Source organism: Taudactylus pleione, unplaced genomic scaffold (assembly GCF_031769625.1).
Source record: "Taudactylus pleione unplaced genomic scaffold, aTauple2 ptg000230l, whole genome shotgun sequence".
In the NCBI taxonomy this organism is placed as follows: Eukaryota; Metazoa; Chordata; class Amphibia; order Anura; family Myobatrachidae; genus Taudactylus; species Taudactylus pleione.
The window spans coordinates 8,160,128-8,171,929 of record NW_028284632.1 but is presented as its reverse complement, the minus strand read 5'-3'; positions in this window follow the sequence as shown (position 1 = coordinate 8,171,929).

Below are 11,802 nucleotides of genomic sequence, written 5' to 3'. Positions count from 1 at the left end.
ATCCAACAGATGCTTCATTATATTACATTCTAGCATATAAAAGGAAAACTGCGCTAAGCTGAAGTAATTGTCATGCTGCTGGTCCATTCACATTTTTTTTAAATGTCCACTCACATGTGGCTACACAGCTCACAGGAAGGGATTGCATCTACTCAGAGTCTTGATATACAACAAATAAAGCAAATAAATTTCAGGCGCATATATAATAAAATTATTAGAAATATATAAAATTACTCTGCAAATTGGTTATAATAATAATTTTTTTGCTGCTCCTACAGAGTAAATCTGTGATACTCTAGGTGCATAGACAAGAACTGTTATTTTGCAATAATGAGTGCATAAAGATATCAAACAGTTTTTAATATATAAAATATATATCCATAAACACATCCATAAAAATAAAATAACAAATTGCACAATATATATTAATACACATTTAGAGACGTAACATTTATATCTTCAGAAATAATTAATAAAAAATTTGCTAATTTAAGAATGAACTCCGTCTAGTGAAAGCCCAATATTGGGGGCAGCCAATTAGTATCCTTTTTGACAAAATAATGTTCAATTGCCTTTAAAGGAATAGTCTTATCCTTCTCTCCAGAGAAAATAGATAATTTCATCAGCTATGTTAAAACTCCACTTTCCTTATATTTAGTGTCCTTAAATTAATCCAAGTAAGCAGCCCATACATAGCAGGAGGTTTAAAAGTCATAGATCTCTTAGGACAGTTATCACAATCTCCTAATTTAATTTCTTACCACTGCCGCTGTTGAAAGCAGTGAAGGTTCTGCTTGATCGATTTCCACTGTTCCATGGAATATGGACTGCCGCTGTTTAAGGCAGTGAAGGCTCTACTAGATCAGCTACTGCTGTTCCTGGGAGCAGGCTGACAGTGGAGAAGAATGGCACACTTCGCAGGAGGGAGTAAGGTGAGAAAGCACGCTTAGCCAGCTTCTGGTCAAGAGACCTAGTGTTCCAGTATAAGATCGTCTTAGGCGGCTGCTCTCTTGCCTTCTGAGGAAGCCGCTACCCTTAATAGCTGAGAATCGCGTTAAGGAACAGGGACACTCCGTCTCAGAGCAGCCACCTAAGACGATCTATGATCGACTGTCATTTGCTTTCATTCCAACCAGCCAGATTGGACAGATATCTGACAGAAGAAAATTGTATAGTGGATGGCCAGCTTTAGTGTGAAACAGCGGAGACTGGAAGTCATTAGATCTTTTTCCAAATAGCCAGTGTCACGGTCCTGTGGGCCTACCCTCCAGATACGCCAATCTGAGAATTGCCGCCTGTAACTTTTACAGGTAATGGTGCGTGTACACGGTATGACTTTCATGAATATCGTTCACTTTTTTGAAGTCCCCAACCCGACAACCAACGATGCGCGTTTCTGCATGGACGATAAAGCTATCGTTCATGCATGCAGGCCAACTTGGACGATATCGTCAACTTTGCCTGTTCTGAGATGTAGCCGGATGACTCACTGAAATATATCTTTCATGTTGGTGGTGGTACAGATCGTACTGTGTGTATGCACCATTACCTCTGCATGTGTTTTTAACTAAACCTGGTAACTGCCACCAGCAGAAGAAGAATAGAATGCTAAAGCATAAGGTGGACTTCTGCTCTTACCTGCATACACAATTAACAATACTTAGAAAAATAGGTAACATGAGCCATATGAGGGCTTGGGTCATAAAAACACAGATCCAGAACTAGAATTAATGTTTAATTCGAGAATATCTTCAAAGCTTATGTACAAAAAGTTACAAAGAATAATGTTAAAGAATCACACCGTTACTCACACTTTCCAGAAACAAAAGAAAATAATAAACGGGAGAACAAACCATTTGTTGGATTAAATTGTTCTGGGATGAAGCATTCCCAGTGACGAATTAGGGAGCATCTGTATCCTTCGATAGCCTCATGCAGAATTAACAATGGGTCAGGGTGGACTCACATTTTATGCCTGCCTTTTCCATGCACCCCACTAACCCCCTCCCTGGAGATGATTTTTAAAGCTTTTCAGCTCAGAGTGAGTTTTTTAGCTGGCTGAAGCTCAGGGTTTCCTGGCCACAAGAACATGGGTTCTTTTATTACACATTCAGTCTTATTTGAAGTTTGGGAAATAGGCTTGGGTCAATAAACGTGCCCAGTGACTAGGTGAAATTCATGCACATGGAGACTAAAGGTGCATACACACACAAAGATTTTCTGTCCAACCATCCAACTAGTTGATTGGTTGGAATGAAAATCTGGTAAGGTATGGGAATAACTGCTGATCAGCAATTTGCTCCTGAATGCCAGAAAACAGATGAATATGGACATCAGACAAGTTTGTTAAATGTTTGATCTAAATAATTTGTTCAAACAACAGTTTTTGTCAATTTTCTGACATTTGGGAGCAAATTGCTGATTTGTCATTTGCTTTCATACCTTACCAGATTTTCATTCCAATCAATCACCTAGTTGGATGGTTGGACAGAAAATCTTTACGTGTGTATGCAGCTTAAGTATTTCTCTGCATAAACAACCATTCTATGATCACTGTACCTAAACAGAACACAGGGCTCTTATTGACTGTTTTAGCAAGGGCCTGGCCAGCTATAATAATTCCACAGACATATCTCTTTTATGCCATATACAGTGGGACATATATTTATGGCTGATTCAGGAAGACAGACCTTTTTACACCTCTCTTGCCCAGCTTCAAAGGGGACTAGTCCAGAGGGGTTTTGTCACCTAGCCACATGCCAGACCTCATGCTGATTATAGTACACAGACCCTCAAAAGATTCTTCCATACAACTATACCTGAGGGAAAAAAATACATGTCATTACCAATACAATATCGTTTGCAGTTATGCCCATTCTGATGGGAGATGAGCTTTTCCTCTACAGCCAGTGTTTGTCTTTCATGCACCACTCTTTTGATCACTTGGCATTATTAGGGTAAGAGTTATTGTTGCCTCTATTGTTGTACACAGCTGGCAGTAGGCAGACTTCTTTTTGTCATTTTGCGCTTGCATAAAATCTCTATGGCTTCCATGAGAATGGCTGTGTCAGATCACTCCTACTATAATGGGAGCAATTCTGAAGGTGATCGTCTGAGGTCCCAGTTACATGTGGATGCTGCGATCATGGTAAACTGTGCTCATGGTGGAGGGGGGTTGCTCACTGTTAATATTAAAATGAACCTCTATATACCCCTGCCTGTACCTTCTAAAACCCTTCCTATAAACCTCTAAGGATGACGCTAATTTGCGTATGCAGTCATACCATAAATAAAGACTTAGACGTGGAATCATGTGGTTCCAAAGCACAAGTGATATTCAGGTAAAAGTTCAGACAGTTACACGCAATTGATCAAGACACAATTTAGGCGCAAAAGGAAATTATACAGACCCCAAGTACAGTATACATACGCAGGCGCTTTTGGACCCGGAGATAGGCATCAGCAAGAGACCCCTAGTCATACAGCGTTCAGCATGAAGACTGAGAACCAGCGTTCGTGCACTCATATTTATACCCCCCCAGAATAAACAGGACAATAGGGAAGTCTGTTGCTGATATCATTGGTTCCCAGGGGAGAAGCATCTGTTACAGCACATTTAACAGGCTGGTTCAAACAGACTCTCCCTGCCTCTAACAGCTGGGGATCTTCCTCTTCACGCCCCCTGTAACACCCTAACAGCTGTTCCTAAAATATAAATTTTGTTGCTTGTAGGCTCTGCGATCCATAACTCGAGAATGTATGATGCGATCTCCTCACCGATAACACCGGAATACTGTAAAAAGAATACGCATCAGTACAACTCCAAACACGACTTGTTTAGCATGTATAATACCTTAGTTATCAAATATCTTTATTTCTCAGCATTTAACTAACTGAACCAACTTAAATCATACACTTTAGAGCTTATTGAACCTTATGTGTGAATATGTAATGTGTGGGTATTCGGGGTTTGATATAAGGACACTAGTTATTAATGGGTGAGATTTAAGTGCATAATTTCTCATACACGAAGTGAACATCCAGCAGTGTGGATTGCTGAGGGTTGTAGTTCCACATGCCCTCTGTCAGCAGGCCCCCACCTGTCCTGTGTTCAAAGGAAAAAACCTCTTTTGTTCTCCCAGACTCTTGTGTGAACTGTGAATCAAGCTGTGAAGTTGGTGCCATCCTGTCTGTGTGTGGGGCTAAGACCTGTTTAGGAGTCAGACAAATACAATTGTGTAGATCAATGCCTGGATTATATTACAATTGCCACAACTATACTTTATCTGCATCCAGGGATTCCCAATTTGTATGTAAAAATACCCATTGTCTATTCTATTTACTTTTACTCAGAAAGCTTGTTCTTCCAGTTGCACTTGGTAGATTAACAAAAACATTGCCATCTGTTCTTAGCTCCTGAGTTGTAACTTGAATTGACGCTGGTCACAAAATGGTGTCTTGCAGATTCTTGTTTCTAAAATGGAGTCTAGCTGCCATTTGCAAGATGGCGTCGCGCACGCTTCAATTTTAAACTGATCTTGTCTCAGCCAATTATTCAGCTTCGACATCACCAAAATACTTTCATTGGAAAAGGAGAGGATATACTGCAGGTATTCTAAGGTGCAACATCCTCTTTTAATACTTCATCTTCTGGGCTCTACTTTTTAATTACACACTTTTTTTTTGTTAAAGATGTCTGTAAATTAAGTTGTTGTTTAGATGTAATGCTGAGGGCTTTTCCATTATTTGCATTATATTATGCAAAGAGGAGTATAGGGATCTATAATCCGTATGAGCTGTGTTTACTATATACATATTGCACATATACATTCACTCTGTATGTCCAAGGTTGGAATTTGATTTATTTAGAGTACAGGTTCTCAAACTCTGTCCTCAGGACCCCAAACAGTGCATGTTTTCCAGATCTACTCACTGATCACAAGTGAAATAATTAGCTCCACCTGTGGATCTTTTAAAATGTGTCAGTGAGTAATGACTACACCTGTGCACCTGCTGGGTGACCTGCAAAACGTGACCTATGTGGGTTCCTGAGGACCGAGTTTGAGAACCACTGATTTAGAGTAAAATAAGCAAATACAGTGCAAACAAAATATCAATAAACATCTTAAAAAAAACCAAACAGGTCCACTGCAGTATAAACCCAGAAAAGAGTGCGTAGAAAAAGGAAAGCGAAAAGACATAAGGGTAAAAGGACATGCACCGTGGGTAGGGGCAAAGAATCGCTGCCATGACGACACAAGCACACAATCGGTTTAAATCAAACTGTGTTCAAGGGAGGTTTAGCCTCAAAGTGGTCAGTCCAAGGAGGCCATGCTTTCCTGAAAGGGTATACGTTTAGGAAGCCGGCAGACAGAATGCTGACCGCTGGTTTCCAGACAATTTAATGCCGACGAGGGACGAATGACAGGCGTCTAAATATAGACGCCTGTCATTTTACCGACGCTGGGAGACCGGCACCCGGCATCCCGACCGAGCGGATGCCGGGCGCCGCAGCGGACAGCCACGCAGGGGGGAGGGTTAGGTTTAGGACTCATGGGGGGGGACCTAGGGTTAGGCACCCCCCCCGAGAGGTTAGGATTAGGCACCCTAAAGGAGGGTTAGGAGGAAAAATAGGTTCGTTTATTTATACTTACCTAGGGACGATCGGGATTTCCTGCTCTGTCGGCCAGCCGCTGTCGGGATTTGAACCACTGGCCAGGGGTCCAGCGGTAATTCATACCGATTCCCTTGAAAGATTCAAGGTGATTATGCAAAAGGCCTGTAATGCTTTCCGTGCAATATGGAGTCCAAATGCCATTAACAGTGACAATGTAGGAAGGTGGGTCTGTAGATTTCTAGGACAGAGTGACTTGGTATGCATTAAGGACATGTGTGATCAATTCCTGCGAGGAATTTTTGGGATGGGTCTGCACAAAAGGGAGATAAGAGAGGGAGTTGTTCATTAGTTTTAGACTTAATAAGAGCATGGATTTTTGTCCATTGTGGGATCAGTTTAGGGCACTTCCCCCAGATATTCCGCAGGGTGCCCTCACGATCTCCATCACAAATCAGAGGAGTTAGGGATTATAGTGAAGGTGTGTCTGCTGCACCCAATACCACCTATTATAAAGCGTAAATCATTTTTCTTAATTCTAACCGAAATAAAAGCTTTTGCCAAATTAGTTCTAATGTTGGGATCGGTATGATTTACCGCCGGCCACGGCTCAAATCCCGACAGCGGAAGCCTGGCAGAGGTGAAGATCCCGACTGTGCTAAAGGTAAGTATAAACTAACCTAACCCTCCCTTAGGGGTGCCCAACCCTAACCTTCCCCCTCGAGTGCCTAACCCTAACTGCCCCTCTAAGTGCCTAAGCCTTACCCCCCCCCTTCCCCGCTGCCTAAACCTAAGTCTCCTGGGGGGTGCCTAACCGTAAACCCCCCCTTCCCCTAACCTAACCCTCCTGGGGGGCTGCCTAACCGTAAGTCCCCGCCGGGAGCCTCTAACCTAACCCCCCCCCCCGCGGCTCCTTGGCTCCCGGCGTAGGTAAATTGACAGGCGTTGGGATTTCAACATCTGTCATTAAACCATTGCCGGGAAGCCGACGGTCGGGATTTCGACTGCATACCCTAATTTTATTCCATTTGTCAAGTGTCTCACTCTCATCCCTCTCCCAAGCCAAATGATGCACATAAAGGGCAAATGCGGTGTAACTACAAATCCCAGTGTCCCCTGTGTGTGTTTGCATGGCTGGGTATTCTGAGACCTGCAGCTGCACAACAGCTTGAAAGCCACACTTTGATTTTTGTGTTTTCCAATTCCCCATAATAAAACATTAAGGTTTGCTGTTCTGTATTAATTATTCATATAGTGCCAACTATAGCACTTTCCAAACACACTAATGACAGGAGATTGAATAGTAACAAACTAAGGCCCTGATTCAGAGCCGGACGCTCTGATAGAGCGCTCGCTCTGAATCAGGGTATTTTTTTATTTTTAGAACGGCCCCTGGCCGCTCGCATAGCTGTGGGTGACCACCCACAGCTATAGCGAACGGCCATGATGATGGTGACGACCATCGGGCTTGTGACGAGACCCGTGTGGTAGGGTCTCGTGGCCGCAAGCCCCAGAGAGCTTTCGGCTCTCACAGAGCCGGAAGCTCTCCCACTGACATCACTTGTAATGTCAGTGGGGCCGCCCCCAGACGGTAGGCGTTCCTTCGGGAACGCGGCCGTTTGGCTCAGCGCCTGCGACCGGGTCTGAATCAGGCCCAAAGGCCCATATTCAATTAGTTTCGCACCTGTGATACTTTTTGCGCATGCCGTACTTTTGGCTGCGAAAACATTTAGTGCATACCCCCGCTATTCGCCGTATTAAATTCCAAAAGATGCGAAAACGCGTCCCGATGAAACTCAAACAGGCGAAAAGTGCTGTCAAAAATGGGGAAATCAGCCTGACACCCCCCAAAAGATGCCCTAACATTGGGGATCAATATAGAAGTCCCCGAATAGCCCTACTGAAGCTATTTGGGGTACTTAAGTGCTGTCAATTGCCTCTAATTAGCATCTTTGCATAAGTGGAGAAGAATCGCATTAAGCAGTTTTTTGGGGTGAAAATAAGTAGCCCTGTCAAATTTAGGGTACATGAAAATGGGTGCTAGCATGGTTTAAAGTTGCTAAAGTAAAGTTTAAAAAAAATTAAAACAATGCACCTGAAGCAAGCACCTGCAATCCAAAAACACCTCACCCCTACTTTGCAGACCCCCCAAAAGTCTATTTCGCTAGTTTTTAAGTTTGCGTCCCCACTTTGCACTGTTTTACCCCCTTTTTGTAAGTAATTTTTTAAGGGGATTTTTGATGCATTTAACCTTTGGGGGCATCACACGAAAAGGGGAAAGAAGGTGATAGTGAAGTGTAAAGTATAGATGTGTATACTTTACACTTCACTATCACCTTCTTTCCCCTTTTTGTGTGATGCCCTGGGGATGGTCCATGGCTGGAATTTTTTGGGGTACCTTGCACCTCGGACGTGAACCCCTTAATGTTAGGGACGCCGGTATAGAGGAGCCTTGACGCTGGCCTGGAGCTTATTCATATATTTGCAAATGTATGTAACTAATACCTCTGAATTTCTATTATCATGTAGGATTCAAGTATTTTTGTTGATATTGCTGCAGTGTGCTGGAGGGAATCTTTTTTTCTCTGTGGTTCAGTGTAAACCCCGCCCTTTACAAGCACCTGTGCAATGTCATTAAGCTGATGTGTGTGACCATCATACTTTTTGTTTGCAGTTTTGAGAGGCATGAAGGGAGCCAGCATTGGTAGGATGTGCTTGTCCGTATAGTGCCATGTGGAGGTTTCTGGGATACTTCCTAGGTGAGTCAGCTCTCGGCTTATACATGTGCTGTTATTATACTGTACATTAATTTGTAATTATATGACCCAGAGTGGGTGCTACTATTAGGTAGCAATAATTATTTTGGGGTGAGCGTTTGGGAGTGGGGCCCCCGGAGTTGCTCTGGCTGGGCCTTTTTCAGGGCATCACCACTTAATTCACATAGATACTTTTTTATCACCTCTCTGTTTGTTTATTATTTATGACATTTTAATTCTTCCTTATTTTATTAACACTTATTATCTTTACATATCTATACTTTACACTTCACTATCACCTTCTTTCCCCTTTTCGTGTGATGCCCTGGGGATGGTCCATGGCTGGAATTTTTTGGGGTACCTTGCGCCTCGGATGTGAACCCCTTAATGTTAGGGACACCAGTATAGAGGAGCCTTGATGCTGGCTTGGCGCTTATTCATATATTTGCAAATGTATGTAACTAATACCTCTGAATTTCTATTATCATGTAGGGTTCAAGTATTTTTGTTGATATTGCTGCAGTGTGCTGGAGGGAATCTCTTTTTCTCTGTGGTTCAGTGTAAACCCCGCCCTTTACAAGCACCTGTGCAATGTCATTACACTGATGTGAGCGACCACCATACTTTTTGTTTACAGCCTGTAACATGACAGTTAGGAGTTGAGTGACTGGTAGTTTATCACTTTCCAATTTATCACTTTCCAGAGCATAGTGCAGGGGTAGCCAACCCTGGTCCTTGAGAGCTACCAACAGTGCAGGTTTTCCAGGTCTCTTCACAGAATCATAATTTAAATAACTTGCTCCACCTGTGGATCTTTTCAAATGTGTGAGAGGTCTATTTACTAATCTTTGTTAGGAGATAAAGTGAATGGAGGTAAGGTACCAGCCAATCAACTCCTAACTGCCATGTCACAGGCTGTGTTTGAAAAATGACAGGAGCTGTTTGGCTGGTACCTTATCTCAATTCACTTTATCTCCTAATACAGCTGAGTAAATAGACCCCCCCCCCCAGTGAGTAATGTTTACACTTGTGCACCAGCTGGATAGTCTGGAAAATGTGAAAAACATTTGCTATTGGCGGTAACAATAATATACTGCAAATTTATGTTTGTGCCGCAAATAAAATTGTCATGATTTTTTAGCAAAGCATTTAAGCCTGCAGCCCAGCGTCAAGGGACCTCTTCTTCTTTTTCTGCAGGTCCTTACTCTAGCATATATGCCCAGCACACCATTACATTGCAGTTAAATGTACTCACCTCCCAGATACGGAGGGACACATCTATACAGGGGCTGGCTGTGAGCCACACCCAACTAGGCCTTCTATAGCCTTAATTGAAAGCTGGAAAACGTGAACTGTTAGTAGCTCTTGTGGACCGAGGTTGGCTACCCCTGGCTTAGTGCATTTAGAGAGCACCTTTAACGTGTGGTTCGAGGACCAGAATGTCCCCTGTTAGACCTGTGGTCTGTCAGACTCAATGTTATGTTTAGAGCGCTTCAAGGTGTATGCAGCTGTGTGCAATACAAAAATCAGTGGCATCGTCCTGCACTGGTTGGAGTCTGATACCCCCCACACGACAATGTTTGAACATAACATGTACTTGAGTAGCGCAGTCACTACACCTCCTCAGGGCTGGATTATAGGTGGGGCAGTCGCCCAGGGGCCCTCACACTGCTGCAAAACCTGGCCACCATAGACTCTTCCAGTCCCTTGGAAGCTCCCAACTCCCGGCAACTTCACACAGCACACTCAGGGCTATTTTACACCCCTGGCAGTGTTCTAGATCACGGGCCTTATTCAGCGGTGCACTGCTGAACGCAGATACCCGACCATTGACAGGCGCCGGACCCATACTACGATGGGCAGTATGGGTCTTGTGTGTTCACACACAGAGTGGCAGCAGACTGTCCGTGATTGACAGTCTGCTGCCGTTTATGGGCGGGAGGGGGCGGTGATGGCCTCCATTTCTCGAAAACAAAGGCGTGTCGGCGCTGTTGGGGGGGGGGGGGAGAGAAGAGGCCAAAATCTCCGTCGGCTGACAGAGATTCCTGGCCTTTTTGTTATAGCTGCGGCGACCGGCTTGCATGACCCCATGGGTCACTCAGCCAGTCAATGTTATCGCAGACGCATCCTGCTGCATCACAATAATTGCAAGGACGGAATTGCAAAGCTGCTTGCCTGCCGCTTTGCAATTCCGTCCTGTGCTGAATCAGGCCCCATATCCATTATGCTGCCAAGAGTCGATTCCCAGCAATGTTGCGAATATGAAGGTGGCGGTATGTTGCCACCTTGCCCGTCAGTGGAGAGTCCAGAGACGTACATATGTGTCCTCTTGCATCCTTCTCGCTTGCGTGGCAAACGTGCGCAGGCATTGTGCCATGAAATTTGCCGCGGTACGCCATGCCGCGGCTGCGATCGTACCATGCATTCCCATGGATTGCAAGTGCAAACACAGCACGCGTACCCGTTAGCAGGTGCACGACCAGCTCCATAAGTGGTGCGATTTGCAAAGATGCAAGTGGACATATCTGTAGTAGTAGTCGCTGCGTGAGGCTGTGGCAATTTTATTGATGGGGCCCCCACAAGCCTTAATCCGGCCCTGCACCTCCTCCCCTTCCATAAGCAGTTTCTTTGAATAATGTGCACAGGCTTGATATGTTGTCCTAGTGTGACTGACAAGATTCCTATGCAAACCCATTAGAAGTTCCTCCTTAAAAGAAGAAATAAACACATCACCCAATATATTTTAGCGGACGGACCGCGCAGTTATTTATCAGCACATTATGGAGAGGATGGTAAATCAGACCCTCATACGGTATATACAGTATATATATATATATATATATATATATATATATATATGTATATATGTATGTTTAAAAATTTCAATAATTTGTTAGAAAAAAAGGGCTTGACCTCGTATGCTATTATCAGTAATAGCATAATATGGGGGGGCAATATGTCTAGTTGTTCTGCACCTGTATACGACTTATGCGGCCCATACACGGTAAGATTTTTTAGACGATGTGCACGATTTCGATCAATCGTGCGTGGTTTGGAATGCTGTACGACGGCGATGCGTGCCCCCGCGTCGTACATCGGCATCGTAGATCTTATGAAAAAACCATAAGATCTGCGATCCGTCATCTGTCGAATAGGTAACCGAAGCATCTTGTAAGATGCATCGTTTACTATTCACAGCAGCATGCGATGCATCGGACTGAATTTGAAAATGTACCGAGGTGTTGTACGTTTTCAAATCGCCCCGTGTATGGCCGGACTTACCGCTCCAGTGTTCCCCAGTTAACAATAACAAAAGGATTTAAGGCAAGTACAAAAATCCCAGTTTATCAGCAAAGCGTCCCTGGAAATTATCAGCAAATATTGGAAATAGCATTTTATGTTTCTGGAACCGTAATTGACCTTCACCTTAAT